Source organism: Phasianus colchicus, chromosome 1 (genome assembly GCF_987193195.1).
Source record: "Phasianus colchicus chromosome 1, bPhaCol1.hap1.1, whole genome shotgun sequence".
NCBI lineage: Eukaryota > Metazoa > Chordata > Aves > Galliformes > Phasianidae > Phasianus > Phasianus colchicus.
This window is the reverse complement of record NC_143436.1, coordinates 113,884,347-113,899,869: the sequence shown is the minus strand read 5'-3', so window position 1 is coordinate 113,899,869 and position 15,523 is coordinate 113,884,347. Positions and strand designations below refer to the sequence as shown.

Below are 15,523 nucleotides of genomic sequence, written 5' to 3'. Positions count from 1 at the left end.
TCCATGCCCAGAAAACCAAAATAACGGTCTGTAGATGAAGAAGCAGTCTTCTGAGATCTCTAAAAGGCAGTCCCTAATGCCTTTGCAACTACAATTAGAAAAAACATGTAAATCCAGACAGAGCATGAGCAACTACAGAAACACCAAGTAAATCAGCTGGCCTTCTTGTCTCAAGCAAGAAAGTTTGTCAAGCTGATGCAACTTGGAATTTGATTAGTTTCTGACAGAGGAGAAAACTGAGAACAATCTTCTGGTGTACAGTTTATTTTCAGCAGCAGAGCTTCCCCTGCCGTTCCCTTCATGCCACTAACTCTCTCTCCAACTCTGTTTCTCTCTTGGTCTTTCCACTTCCACCGTTATTTGTAAAAATCACTATTGAATGTGACCTACATAAATAAATAAATTGAATGAATAAGTTATGAGGGAGAGAATGAATGTGTGAGTGTGTGTAGGTGGATGACACAGAGAACCAGGCTGGTGGGAGCAGCAGGAGCTATCAGTTCATTTGCTGTCAGCAGCAGAGCCTGGGAAGAGTAAGGTCATTAAGTTCCTGATCATGCAAGGTGCTGAGTGCCTTCATCTTCTGTCATTTCTGGTAGTAATTGAAAGCTTTTCCATACCTTGTCAGTAGAGGCTTCAAGGAAGGAAGAAGAGGGCAGCAGCCTAAACCTCTGGTTTTCAACTTTTTTTTCAGTTTGCAGATCCCTAAGGATTTTCCTCCTGTAATGAATCTCAACTGACTGACACAGGCTCACTTCTTGTAATTACTTTTCATGGATCCTCTTAAAATAATCAGTGGACTCTGAGAGGCTTGGGCAACTGAATTGCAGCCTTTCAGATAAAGCACCTAAACAACTCAGGAAAAACTTTCTTGCAAGAGCAAGGCTAGAAGTGTCACTTCAGAGATGGTATCATTCAATACCAGATACGGTATCATTCAGTATCCTCTCAGTCTCTTCTCTATGTGAGACACTAGCCATTATGTTCATCAGATGGCCAAGCCACTGGCCATTTGCCACACCACCCACCACTAGGACGTGCTCAATCACAAAGTGAACTCTGCAGTGCAGAGGGGTGTATTTCTCCCTTGATAAGTGCCACTTCTTTCCCCACAGATGAAACGTGCCCATTTTGCTGTGCTATGGAGCAACACATGCCACCCTCTTGGGAAGGAGCTGTTGTGGGGGAGCACAATGGTAGAGTGTGCAGCCAACCTTTGAGTAAATTATCCACTCCCCTGGGAAGCACTGGAAAAGAAAACAGGTTTTTTCAATTTCTCAAAGGAATCAGAGTAGCAGCAGAGAATAGGATGTAAAGGATGAGGAGTTATTTGCTGCAGGCTGTACTTTTGAAAAGATGTGATGTTCTGAATCCATTTTCACTTGAAACTTCACAATTCCATGTACAGGAGCAGAGAATTAGAATAATAAAGACCGGAATTCATAAATATGCTTATAACTCTGGTCAAATCAAAATCCCTCCAATAGTAAGAAAGGAGCACGGTCTGCCTTTATTCGTAGGTAGCACGGTCTCTACAGATTGCTCTACAATGATTGTTCTTAATCAACCCTTTATTCAGCTGCAAGACACCGTTAACATATCAAGTAGGCCTGCCTCTCATCTGTCTGCTGTTGACAGCAGTCTAGCAGTGACTGAGTCTCGAGTTCATTGCAGATCTGTTTGTAAACCCAAGGTTATCTGTATTACTGCAGGAAAAAGAAAGAGAGAATTAAAATTTTGGCACAAGAAATCCCATTAATGTGAATCTGGGAGTCCGCAGAATAATGAATGAACACCACTGCCAGGTGAGAGGCCATCGTCCTGCAGAGAATGTTGCCTTATGCTGTCGATTGACTGGTTGTGCAACGCCACTTACAGACTGCAATATATCCTTCCTTGTCTTGAGCATTTTCTGTTTGTCTTCACAGCATAATGTCTGGTAACAATAGAAGAGGAAGTGAACATTGGCCATAGGCTGAGATGGACAGCAGTAAAAATGCTGCTTTCTTAGGGACTGTGTGTGTTATCTTCTATTTGAGCTCTCTTTCAGGTGGCTAATAGTAGGGCTAATAAAATATCTATGTGACACAGAACCTGACATCGCTTTTCAGAAAGAGCTGGGCCATGCAAGTACTTAGGGCCTCATTGTCAGTCAGTGGGACAGGTCTTACATTTAGATGGAATATTTAGATGGAAGATCAAGCATCGCGTGTATCAGAATTTCTAGAAGGATATACTCATAATTATTTAAGGTTCACAGTGTTTTAAGAGTAGGTGCCTAAGCACATATGCACTTTTTACAAACCTATCAAGTATGTATTTGTATGTGTAGATATCTCTCACAGTTTCTGCCTAGTATGGCACTTAGTCTGAAAACAAGGCTTGCCATCCAGCTCCAGTCTAGAAGCCTGTACAGTTGTGCTAGCGTGGCATGACCTGTCAGCAGCAGGTGACCCAACTCAGATGCACAGTTCCTCAACCAGAGCTGCGATTAGGTGTCTGCACTTGGATACCTGAAAAAAGCTACCTTTTCCAGTTAGGACAAAATAAATTATCAACCCACTCCGTCAGTGCTCTCTTCTCCTTTGGGTAAGGATTATCTTTATTTCATTGTGCTGAATACAGCATCAATGGGAAATAACAGAGCCACTACTCAGCATTCTTTTCCAGATATATCATTGTTAGCTTCCTTGCATGTTTCTCAATTCTTGAATCTCAAAAAATAAAGCAAAAACAAAACAAACAAAAATTAAAAAGCAGGGATAACATTTATTTGCACACTTATTTTATTTAAATAGTTCACATTGCCTCAGCCATTTTGCCTGATAATCAGAACAGCAGTTGTGAATAGTATGTGCTTCCCCTTTCACTCTGCTCTTTCCATCTACACTGCAATCCACTACCTAGAATAACATCCTGCATACAGATTTTCTTTTTCCTGCTATGTATATTTTCTTTAAAGCAATTCTTTCTCCTTTTGTGAACTGAAAGACTTATAAACACCAGCTGAGATTCGGTTAATATGCAGAATGTAGGCCAAACAGTATCCTGTACTGCTGCTCTACTCCACAGTCTTTTCTCTGAAAGAGCTGTTCTCAGCTGCAATTATACGCATTATCTGCGTAAATGTTTAGAAAATGCGATAGTTTGATAGTTGGGCATTGTTGGATTTTAACTTGATAAATTAGTTCTTCAGACTCCCGTTTGGATTTTTGGTTTGTTTCTCTCTCTGGCTATCCAGTGGTCATATCTCCAGGAAGAAAGAGCACAGCAGCACCTGGGGCTGGGTGCTACACTCTGTTTGCGTGCAGGTTGTGCAAAGGAGTCAAGGGCAGTCTGCACCTACCAGTCCTGCAGAGTCAATCCCAAGTGCCAAGCACTGAGGTCAGTACCATACAGCAAGTCTTTGAAGTTTCATTTTTCCTTCACTGAAGGCCAATTGGAATGAAAGAAACTCCATTCTCAAGCTCTTGAGGTCTGTCGCACTTCCCTGTATACTCACACATGCAGCTGTCTTTATAATGAATATCCTGGGATGTAGCAGCAGAGTAAACAGAGAACCATACCAAATTTACTTGGATTATGGGTATATTTTCATGGATCCTGCTACAGAGGGTCTTTTGTATTTTCTTTAGGTTTTAGTATCTTGCAAAAATATTTATTCTTCTTTCTCCGTCCATTTCGAAATCTACTGTGGCATTAAGCACAATGTTTTCTGTATTAATACCTGTGGGTATAGTCCCAGTTTGCAGCGGGTTTGCTGCCAGGTGTCCCAGCTTCTCCCTAGATCATCACAAATACTTATTCGGACTGTGCCTATCTACCTGCAGGAGAATGGCCCTAAGCTACCATAACATTCCCTTGCGCGAGACTCAGTGCGGCAGCTAGCTGTCATCTGTCTAATCTGAGGCTACAGGCTACTCTCAAGTGCTAGTGGACAGAGTGCAGGCAAGATTGTCAAAGTTGCCTGGTGAATGCAAAGCAGGCACATGGATATCACTTCTTGGATGCATAAACTAATAATAGCGAAGGAAAAAATGCCTTTACTCACTGTAGAGACTGTGGCATGGTATGCCCAGTCCTGAAATCAATTGAAGAAGAGGAAGGACTTGCATTTCTTTCTCTGCTCTTCTTAAACCCTCTGTAACACACTACAGTGCTCCATACTGCATGTCTGATAAATATGCACAAACCTGGAAATACTAGCTTTGTCCAGCTCCCATGATAATGCAAGAGCTCATCCAGGACATCCTATGTTAGTAGGCCCATGATTTTGACAAATCAGAGCGTGTGACTCTGGAGAACATCCCATCTGTACCAAGTCGCTAAAAAAATTTCAACTCTCTCAGTATTTCTGTCATTCAACAAGTGTATGATTTTTAAATTGTGTTGTGTTCAGTGTTGGGCACCTCACTGCAAGAAAGATATTGAAGCCCTAGAGTGTGTCTAGAGAAGGGCAGTGAAGCTGGTGAGGGATCTGTAATACAAGTCTTATGGAGAGCAACTGAGGGAACTGAGATTGCTCAGCCTGAAGAAGAGGATGCCCAGGGGAAACCTTTTCTCTCTCTACAACCACCTGAAAGGAGATGTGACAAGGTGGGGGTCAGCCTCTTCTCTCACATAATAGTGATAGGATGAGAGGGAATGGCCTCAAGTTGCACCAGGGGAAGTTCAGGTTGAACATTAACAAACTTTCCTCCTCAGAAGAAGTGGTGAGTTATTGGAACAGGCTGCCAGGGATGTGGTGGAGTCACCATTTCAGGAGATGTTTAATGACAGGGTAGATGTTCTACTTAGGGATGTGGTCTAGTGGGCAATATTCGTGGTAGGTGGATAGTTGGACTAAATGATGACAGAGGTCTTTTCAAACTTTAATGATTCTATGATTTTAGATTTTTTTTCCATGTCTTTGGTTTCCCAATTTGTGAACAAACTATGTTTTGTTCTGGTGGGTTATGCCCAAATTCAATGAGATGTGAACTGCTAGAGACAGGGGAATGTTGGGAACACACTTGTTTACTTTTCATAAATTTTTCTAGGCACCCAGTTTTGACCATTATTGGCAAAAGAGATGCTGGGCTGGATGGAGTAGAGGTCTAATTCTGTGAGATATCTGTCATTAGATATGCAATAGTTAATGCCTGGAGGAACCAGGTGATCAGGAAGCCATTTTTAAAAATGTATTTTTATATTTCCATTGGTTTCATCTAAGATGGTCCGTCTCAGATCCAAATCAAACTGACAGCTGAGAAATGTTTCATCAGCACAAGCATTTTCTGTTCTTCTTCCAAGATGTTGACTCCACTGATTACCTTCCATAATCTATTTCACAGTTAAGAAGTGAGTTTAAGCCACATACTGTAGCTTATGTGCTCTGTTGTGGCTAAAGGACAGCAGATGGAAGCGAAAGTTGTTCTAGCTACCAATTATGAGAAGGTAGTTGTCATGCAGCAAACAGAGGTGACTAATGCAATGTACTCTTCCCTCTCCTGTCACTGCATGAATCACCTTTCTTTCAAATAGAGCACTCTATCCAAGGAAAGCTCACTTCAATTTCTTAGTTCTCAGATGAGCTTTCAGTTAAAAAGTATTGCAGGATCAGAACATTACTTAGTGTGAAGAGTTGTACAAGATGCTGCTGTGTTTTAGCATGTGGCTACAGTACAGTTCTGCTAGAACTGTATTTCAAATGTGCTCAGTATGATGAACGTACATTTCACTGCAGACACAGATTTTCATCTTTTACTGCCTCACATGGTTCTCTCTCTTGCACTGCCTTGTCACTTTTAATTGTTTGTATTAGAAATGAGGAATGGTGAGATAGAGGTAACAATTTTATTTATTTATTTATTTATTTATAGGAAAATTCTGAGGAAAAAGTTCAGAATCATTTTAATTGGGCCAAGAAACTGGAATTAATAAAAAATTACTCTTCATGATATCAGCTGCAAACTCATCCCAATTAGACCAGGGAGGGCAGTTGCTTTTTTCTGCCCCTTGTTGACATTTGGGCTGTACTGACCTCTTCCTGTATCACTTGGAGATTAAGGGAAAATTTCAACTTGTCAAATGCAATGCTGCGTTGGTACTGGGATGGGATTTTTATTGTATTGCCTGGGTTTTCCATGACTCTACCACTGCTCCCAGCCTCTTCTATTTCCATATTACACTCCTGTTACCAGAGTCTGGAATAGCCCAGGAAGAAGTTCATCTTAGTATACATTTATTTCAAGGTATATTTCTCAAATGCTGATTTTGTCTTCATCTTCTGTTAACAATCATAAGATTTTATCATAAGATAAAGATTATCATAAGATAAGATTTTATCATAAGATAAAATCAGGCAGCTTGATAATTTTATCATTTTTTCCTTACAACAGGTTGGGTCAGCCTATGTGGGATCTCCATATGTGATTTACCCACCTGATTATGTCAATACCAAATCCATTGGTACCATCTCTCCTGGATTGTAGTTTGAATTAGCTACCTCAAGTGTGAGAGCAAACCTTGCTTCAACGCGCTTTTTTCCTTCATCTGAAATAGTTCATCTTTCTGCACAGGTGTAATGAAAGGGAACATAAATATTCTTCTGTTGTGTCATTTTCCTCTTTTCAGTTTTACACTCAAAACCCAAGAAGAGAATGGAAATGAGATATTCTGATAAAGTCTGATTACTGCTGATACCATATCTGCCACAAGAATATGGAACGAGGCAGTGAGCCCTTCTAAACAAGGTATTTTGTTCCAAAAAAACTGGATCATATTTGATGCTTTAAAAAAAATCCACCAATTTTTGTTTGCATCGTGCAAGAGTGCATACATCATGGAGAAATCAGTCAGAGGGTTTTTGTGTTATAAAACACAGACACTCTTAAAAGCGATTGTGCTTAGCTTAAGGCTATTCTTCTCCGTGGCTAGTTAACCTGAATCTGTTAAAATTCCTTTACCACTCAGAATTCAGCAGCATTAGCAGTTCTGATTGCACTGCATTACAATTGGAAATGCTTGGGCTGAGTATGACTTCACACAAAGCTAAAGCCACTAGCATGCAGCTCTTCCTAGTGATTGTTAAGCCAGAATACAAATTAATAAGGATGTCATCCTCCATCTTTATGCTTAAAAAAAAAAAAAAAAAAAAAATCAGTTGGTTATTTGAAGGGGCAGAGAGTAAGTCATGTGGGATGGGGTGTAAAAAGCACTTTTGCCCACTGTGCTATCAGTTTCCTGTTGGACAAAATCATTGGCAGTTTTATTCAGGGGGGCTGAACAAGCCCATCAAAATGTCTGCACGCAGGCCGGCCCTGCAGCACACTGCCACAGGGGAGATGTGTCGAGGTATTTATACCACGCTCATTGCTATGGTAACAGAAAACCTTATGAAATGTAGATATTCCATACAGAAAGCTTGTGCTTTTCTGCCTCTCGTGCTCACTTGCTCCTTCTTCCCCACCATAGGGGCTTCTCTGGATGCTTGTGCAGCAAAGAGGCACAGGACCAGAGAGACTTGCCATGATTCCAAGACTTCCAGTTTCCAGCTGTATCTTCTACTCCTTCAGTCGCTGCTGCCAGCTGTCCTGAGGACCTCAAGTGCAGCCAGGGATTTCCCTGTCCCTCAGCAGTATCTGGAGGGCAGAGCTGAGAGGAAGGACAACTGAGGTCCAACTCACAGCAAACAGGTAGCAATCAGATGGCTGTGATGGACGGCCTGGCAGGTATACTGTGCAGTTATGAGTAAGGAACCATGTCCTCACTCCTGCTCTGTGTGGAAACACTGCTGCAACACTGCTACTCTGTGTCTTACAAGGGTGCAAAGTGAGGCGTGCATATACCTGCACTGTCATGAATTTCCTACTTCTTTATAGAAAACATTTTCTCACTAAATAGATGCAGCCCAGAATCATTCACTTTTATGTCTTCATGTCTGACACTGCCTATGTACATTTTAGAAAGGGAATAATCATGCTTTTTTACCTCCAGTCCTCACAGGCATCTCATGAGACCCCATCCATTGATACCTCTATAAAGTACCTGCAAAGTTGTCGAATGAACCCAATCTCAGTAAATGTATCCCAGTTACTTTACAAGGAAACTAGTTTACTTCTGTTTGGACAAAGTGGAGCTGGTGAAGGGTGTACAGAACACCTGAGGGAGCTGGGATTGTTCAGTCTGGGGAAGAGGATACTCAGGGGAGACCTTATGACTTTCTACAACCACCTGAAAGGAGGATCTGGTGAGGTGAGGGTCAGCCTCTTCTCCCAGGTAACAGAGATAGTAAGAGAGAGAATTGCCTCAAGTTGTGCTAGTGGAGGTTCAGGTTGAGTATTGGAAAACATTTCTTCTCCAAAAGAGTGGTGAGGCAGTGGCACAGGCTGTCCAGGGAGGTGGTAGAGTCACTGTCCATGGAGGTGTTCAAGAACTGTGTGGATGTGGCACTGAGGGATGTGGTTAGTGGGCATGGTGGGGATGGGCTAGTGTTTGGACTGGGTGATCTTAGAGGTCTTTTTCAACATTAATGATTCAATGGTTCTGCCTATTAAAAAAAAAAAAAAGAAAAATTAAAAATAAAGGCCTATCTGAAGAGCTGGATAATTGGTAAGCTTTGGCTTTCTTAAACCCTGTCTACATAACTTGCAAAGCTGGGTTTAAGTCAGTGCTCCAAATTAATATGTTGATACTAGTCACTTTCTAAAGAGAAAGGCTGACTACCAGTCTGCAGAATGAAATATGTAGAAACACTGTGCTTAGCTTTATGGTAGCACGTTGCACTAGCCAAGAAAAATCCAGGACCAGGTTTGGGGCATTTTGAAACTTTTTGCAGAGCTAGAGTCTCTGCACAAGCAAAGCAAAGAGCATGTTACCTCTTGCTTCCTGGGGACTTCTCCATGTGTATTGCTGTGATGGATTTCAAAGAAATACACCCCACTGTCCTTGACCTTGGAAAGTTTATGAATAATGGAGAAATTAAGGCAGAACATTCTGAATAGGGGAGCTGAGGTGATTAAAGCCAATGGAGAGGTGCACTGTAGTTACAATATGTTGTTTTTACAAGTATATTCATCTACTGGTTTAAAAACAGTTGTACTGTTAGTGTAGTACTTCTTTTGCTATAGCTGCACACTCAAGGAGGCATAATACAACACCTGAAATGGCTACCTAAAGATCTGGTATTTGGTACACAGTGTGATTTCTAATTGCTTGAATAGTACTGCACAGTGGAATAACTTCTTGCTCAGTCAGAGTTGTTTCTCAGTGCCTGAGATAGAATAATCACCTGGGAAGTTAAGGAGCTGCAAACTATAATGGTCTATAAAGAACATTTTTGCTCATTCTGTATTCTTAAAATGCTCTGCATTTAGGAAAAAAAAATGAATCAGGAGAAACTGGTAAAGTTGCAGCAGCTGAATGAGATGGCTCTTCAAGAATTATATATAGAATCCTTTTTAGACGCCCACAGTCCCTATATTAACAACGGTGATTCAGAAAAACAGCAGATTCTTGAGCTGAATTATCGTGCGTAATTTTTGCTGTCTACATTTAAAGCAGTGAATTGTTTATGAGAATGAACTGAGAATTATAAGACACATTTTCAATAAAACCATTTTGTAGTGTAGACTCTTTATGTGGATAAGAGCTCTCCTAATGTTTCTATTTTTAATATAGCAGTTTAATTTACTATATGCATCTGTGGGTATAACAAATTTCTCAGAAAAACATGGAAAAATTCACCCATAATTGCACATGATAACACTAAAAAAAGACATAACAGAGTGAGCCTGAAAGTAGTAGCAAAGGCAAATCCAGTGCCTACAGGAAAAACTGGAGGCTACTGTGCTTAAGCCTACCAATAATTAGGCAAGTCAAGTATTTGTTATCCAAACCCATATACACGATACATTTGAAAAGAGTGTGGAACAGCCACACTCACTGAGTAGGTCTTAAGGGGCTGAATGTAGACCAAAATCTTCCAACCCTCCCTACAGGTGGAGGTCTACTGGAAACATTTTGGTTTGTCAGTCAAACCGCAATAGGCAAATGTTAGCTAAACTCCCTGGAGGTACAAGGCTTTTTGCATTTTTCATGTTTGCTGAGTAGCTCCCAATTCATGGAGCTACTGGAGGTGGGGAAGTGACTGAAGACCTCCACTGATGCTAAGGCATCAGAACCCAATATGGGACAGAGGTAATGTTTAGGATACAGTCCAGAATAGGAACTGACATAATATTTGGAAAGCTGCAACATTTCCATGTTAAAACATTCTTGCCTAAAGCAGTAAGACAGGTCAACAGAGAAAGGAATCTCCTGTTGTAATATGCGGAAAATCCTAATGGATAGGAATCCAATCAGGGCAGACCCATAGACCCAGTCCTTAGAGAAAAATGCAACTGCTCTTTGCACATGGAAGCCACGAGCTTCTCTTTCTTTCTTCCTCATTCATGGCAGGATGAGAGGTTGCTGGTTATGAAAGGTGATGCTGAAGCTGGCTATGTCCTTATGCAGGCACTTAAGCACACTGGAAGCTAAGGCAGTCCCAAACACAAGAAAGTACGTTTTAAATTGTGCCCTGCAACAGTTTTATGTTGGTGAATCTAGGACTATTTCTTGATAAAATTCTTGGTGCTATTGACTTGTGCAGGAGAGAGAGCCCAGGTCACAAAGATCCCAGCAGAGCAATTGCTCAACCACTGCTGGACCAGATCACTGTGCTGTTGTGCAAGAGCTGCCAGCCCCAGCCGCAGCAGCCCAGAGTAGGGTGTAAATTCTCCATAGCCATGGTCTCTAGTATCATGGTGTGTCATGTAAACAGACTGCAAACTGAGTAACAAATATAAATAATATGCATTCTAAGGATTTTTTAGGTGATTAGGGCTATCTGGGTGGACTGAAGAACTGTGTCTTTTTATTCCTTTCCTGGCTCCTCTGCTCTTACAGCAGCAGAGGAATTTTCCAAAATGTCAGTCAGTGTTTCATCCACTGCTACCGTGATCTTTCTCTGGACTGAGTAAATGGTAGAAAGGGTTTTTCTAGATGGAAACTAGCAATAACTATGGTATTTCACAGTAACAGCAAGCCTTCGTTTTCCTTCTAATACTAGCAAGGAAGAGAGGTATGTCATATGGGATAAAATTAACTAGTCAAGAGTAATGTACATATTCACAATATCTACTTGCTCTTTCAGATCAGAAATCAGTGCTGTACTATCTATCTCATGGGTTGATGTGGAGATAGGCTTTGCTAGACACTAATATAGAAGGAGAGTAGTAGTAGTAGTGCATGGGCAGTTTCTGAGTCCCTATGGATGATAAGGAAGGCCAGAATTTGTGTACCTTACTCTTGACTAGTTACTAAGTCCTCACTGACAACGAAGGTGGGAGGTGGCCCGTTTTATCCTGTCACCATCACTTGCGAAATTAAAGCCCTTGGAGGTGACACCAGGGAAAAACGAAGCCACAGCCTTCAGAGAAAGCTGTGTTTGGAAAGAAGGGGATTCCCATAATAAATCATTCACTTTCTGTCTCTAAGGTTGTGTTAGCCTGCCACAAGTCTGCTTATGACAGAGGCTTTCACATGACTGGAAAGTGCTTTTCTCTAGAAAAGATAACCAGAAAAATAACCAGAAACCAGGCAAATAAACAGTACTTCTACAACAGGCAGGAGGTCCTGGCAAGTAAGGCTTGCTTTGTTCAACCCGTAGAGCACATATTGGAGTTGTCCTGCACGTGTGCTGTGTGCCGATTTGCAGGATGGGTTACAGAATCACAGAATCACAGAATGGCCAGGGTTGGAAGGGACCTCAAGGATCATGAATCTCCCCTTGCCACATGCAGGGTCACCAACCTCCCCATTTAATACTAAACCAGGCTGCCCAGGGCCCCATCCAACCTGGCCTTGAACACCTCTAGGCACGGGGCATCCACAGCCTCTCTGGGCAGCCTGTTCCAGCACCTCACCAGTCTCTCTGTAAAGAACTTCTCCCTGACATCCAACCTAAATCTGCCCTCCCTCAACTTAAAACCATTTCCCCTCGTCCTGCAGTTATCTACCCTTTCAAAGAGTTGACTCCCCTCCTGTTTGTAGGCTCCCTTTAGGTACAGAAAGGCTGCAGTGAGGTCACCCTGCAGCCTTCTTTTCTCCAGGCTGAACAAGCCCAGCTCCCTCAGCCTGTCTTCATAAGGGAGGTGCTCCAGCCCCCTGCTCATCTCTGTGGCTCTCCTCTGGACCCTCTCCAAGAGCTCCCTGTCTTTCTTGTACTGGGGGCTCCAGACCTGGACACAGTACTCCAGATGGGGCCTCACAGGAGCAGAGTAGAGAGGGACAATCACCTCCTGTCCCTGCAGGCCACCCCTCTTTTGATGGAGCCCAGGATACCATTTGCTTTCCAAGCTGCAGGAGCACACTGCTTAAGCTTTTAAGTTAAGCTTTTCATTTTATGTGGTTTAAACCTTTTATGTTAAGCTTTTCATCTATCAAGATCCCCAGGTCCTTCTCTGCAGGGCTGCTCTCAAGGACCGCTCCTTCCAGTCTCTATGGATGCCTGGGATTCCTCCTGCCCAAGTGCAAAACCTTGCACTTTGCTGTGTTGAACCTCATTAGGTTCACCCAGGCCCACCTTTCAAGCTGGTTGAGGTCCCTCTGAATGGCATCCCTTCCTTCCACTGTGTCAACCACACCACTCAGCTTGGTGTCATTTGGGTTGTGTTTAGAATAATGCTCCAGCGAAATTAGCAGACGAGTGTGGGGCATTGTGCGGTGTTGTATAACCACAATGAAAGGCCTCATTGTAATGTGCGCCTCTTATGGCATAGAAAATTATTGTGAGATTTGCAGGCTGAAGCCTCGTGTTAGCACTGTCCCAGCACTGTGCTCTTTGTGCATAGACCGTGCTATGTTCCATTAAGGAGCTGTTGGAAGACAACCCAAATGAAAGACGAGTATGTTGGAGAGGAAAAAAGAAAAGCTGTGCATGAATTGCAAAAGTGGAGGTATACCAGAGATCTCACATCACCTTTTAGCCTTTTTCACAATACAGCGTTACATCCCCTGAGCACAGTGTTTCTATTTCTTCTGTCATACGTTCTTAGTCAGCAGTACTGTATTTATTGGTACGTGCTTGAAAATACTGGGGCATAAACAAATCAGGACAAAAACCCAAAGTTGATAAAGGCTAATGCAGACAGTCTGGAGCACTACAAAAGAAACCAGAGGATAAACATAAAAGATCAACGCCCGATTTGGACTAAAAGCGGTTTAAACCTATGTTTGGACTACCAAAATATACGTAGTTACATCAGATCACACTTCAGATATTTGGAAGGAATACAAAGTTTCCCCTGTTGGTAAATTATTCCCTTAACTGGTCACTACAGAGTTTCTTTCATTTCCCTCCTGTAACATCTGGCGGTAGATGCTGCAGAAACCCACAGTCAGCAAGCAAGATATGCAAGCGGGAACCTAACTTTAGTTCATGAGTCATTGCAGCAGATCCTGTGGGACAGTTCAGGTGGTCAACGTTAAGCATGTGCTTAAGTACTTGGCTGAAATGAAGCCAGAAGAGAGCTTACTGGCTAGGTGGAGAATTGCCATCTAACAGTGTGTCCCGAACTGTTTATAAAACGGATTCATTTAAATCCTCATTAGAGGATGCACCTCTGCTGTGAGAGCAGTGATTTGTTGACTCTCTACATGAGTGTACTGCTGTCAGCCCTCACAGCTGCCCCATTATGATCACTCCGTTCACTGAGAACATTTTAACAGGATTCTGAGCAACAGGAAGTGATGGGTACCCGTTTTGTACAAAATTTCTGTCTTTCAGTTAATAGCAACTCGGTGACTGATCTACAACTGTGTTTCCAAGGCAAAAAATCCAATCTATATGTCATCGTTCCAGAATAGCCATTGCCACTGCAGAAGCATAGAAGCAGAGCATTTCCACTCCCATCCAAACATTCATTCATCTTAAAAATCCTTGTTTTTTAAACTTCCAACTTATTCTGGCCGTTGTAAGCATGCTCTTTGAAGCCTGGGTCACCACAACTGCTGTGATTTATTCTGCTCACATGCCAGTCTTGTGTCTGCAGCCTCATGAGTGTTTGCTTTTACTCCAGCTTTAGTGCTACAAACCCAAGCACAGGTAACAAAGTTTGCAGTTGAGATGGGCTTTGTGCTTCACAGTGAGCATATCCAAAAAGTGCTCACATACAGGAGATTTGTATTATCATGCCTGTATGGGATCTGTATGATGTTTCCAAATAACCCTTTTTAATAAAATCAGATAATTGTTTGTTAACGAAGGAGTCATTTCAAAAGTCTCTATAAAAGAGTATCTGTGTTGTCAGTAATACCTTTTTTTGTTTTTGTTTTTTTTTTTTCTGAATAAAGAACCTGAAATGAAATTTTTGTTAAATAGAAGGCAATTTTCTTCAGTCCTATTATCTATATAGTATTTCTCCTTCTATATTTTCCCCAAATTGCTAAAATCATAAGACTGGAAATTATAGTGCCAGCAGCTTTGCTAGAAAATGTCAGTCAGGCACACATTTTTTTTTGAAGAACAGCAGAGTCTATTTTGTGCTGGGCAGCATTGTTTAAAATGGAGTCTCTGAAGTCCCCAGTTTCTCACTTCCAAGTCAAGGCCAACAGAGAAATGTCAGTGCCAAAGGTAAGGCATAGATTTAGAAGAGAACTGCCATCTCAGCAATCATTTTGAATGTTAGTATCTTTTGACACCTGAATACTGGTGGCAGTGATTCACCTAGAAGAGAGACTTAACTAGGATTTATTTGTATGTCTTTCAAGCACTGAGTGTCAATCATCACTCTCTCATGCTTCTATTTTCCTTTGAATCACCATGCAGTACAGATGTTATAGTTTACTCCCCATTCAGCACTAGACAAGCTTTTCTTTCCTTTGGCAGCTTGGTTCTGCGCCTGCTGAGCAAGGCCTGAGCTGGAGAAATACTCATGGGCTTTGGGAACCATGCTTGGAGCCTAGGGATGGGGCTCCATGTCCACCTGCACCACTCAGAGGCTGAGGTCATGCACATGAAGACAGATGGCAGCACAAATGGTTGGGGAAACATCTGTAAGTAGGGGGGTAAACAACAGCATCAGTTGTTGGAAGGAAGCTACAGGAGAAAGCTTTGAGTTGTCATCTTTAAGAGAAGTTAACTTGAGGGATCCTTTTTCTTACAGTATATGGAAATGTTACTTTAGCCAGATATTAGGAATGGAAGAAGTCATTGGCACACGCTAGTGCTCTCCTGCTAAGCAAATATCATGGCCTATACTCCCTTTGGGAACTTTTCACTGCAATCCTGCTGTTCTAGCCAAGGAGCCTTCTGCAATCCTGAGGCACAGTGAATTGCCAACTTCCCTCTGAAATTGCTGCTTGCCAAACCCAGTAGGCAGCCTGCACTCCTGGGCTGGGAAGGTGCCTGCCTTCATTGCAGGGCTGGCAGGAGGAAGACAACTTACACTGAGCAGTACTGAAATAACAACATGGAAATACTCTACTGCAGCACAGACAC

General features: G+C 42.1%; 1 long non-coding RNA gene across 1 annotated transcript in view; it reads left to right on the top strand.

The window, feature by feature from the left end:
* The window catches only part of LOC149919964 (uncharacterized), a 34,529-nt gene that overhangs the window by 11,297 nt on the left and 7,709 nt on the right, over positions 1-15,523 (top strand). Inside the window, exons 3-5 of the long non-coding RNA XR_016459643.1 lie at positions 6,616-6,734; positions 7,456-7,676; positions 14,912-15,078. This is a non-coding gene — a long non-coding RNA (uncharacterized LOC149919964). The remainder of the gene's footprint in view (positions 1-6,615; positions 6,735-7,455; positions 7,677-14,911; positions 15,079-15,523) is intronic.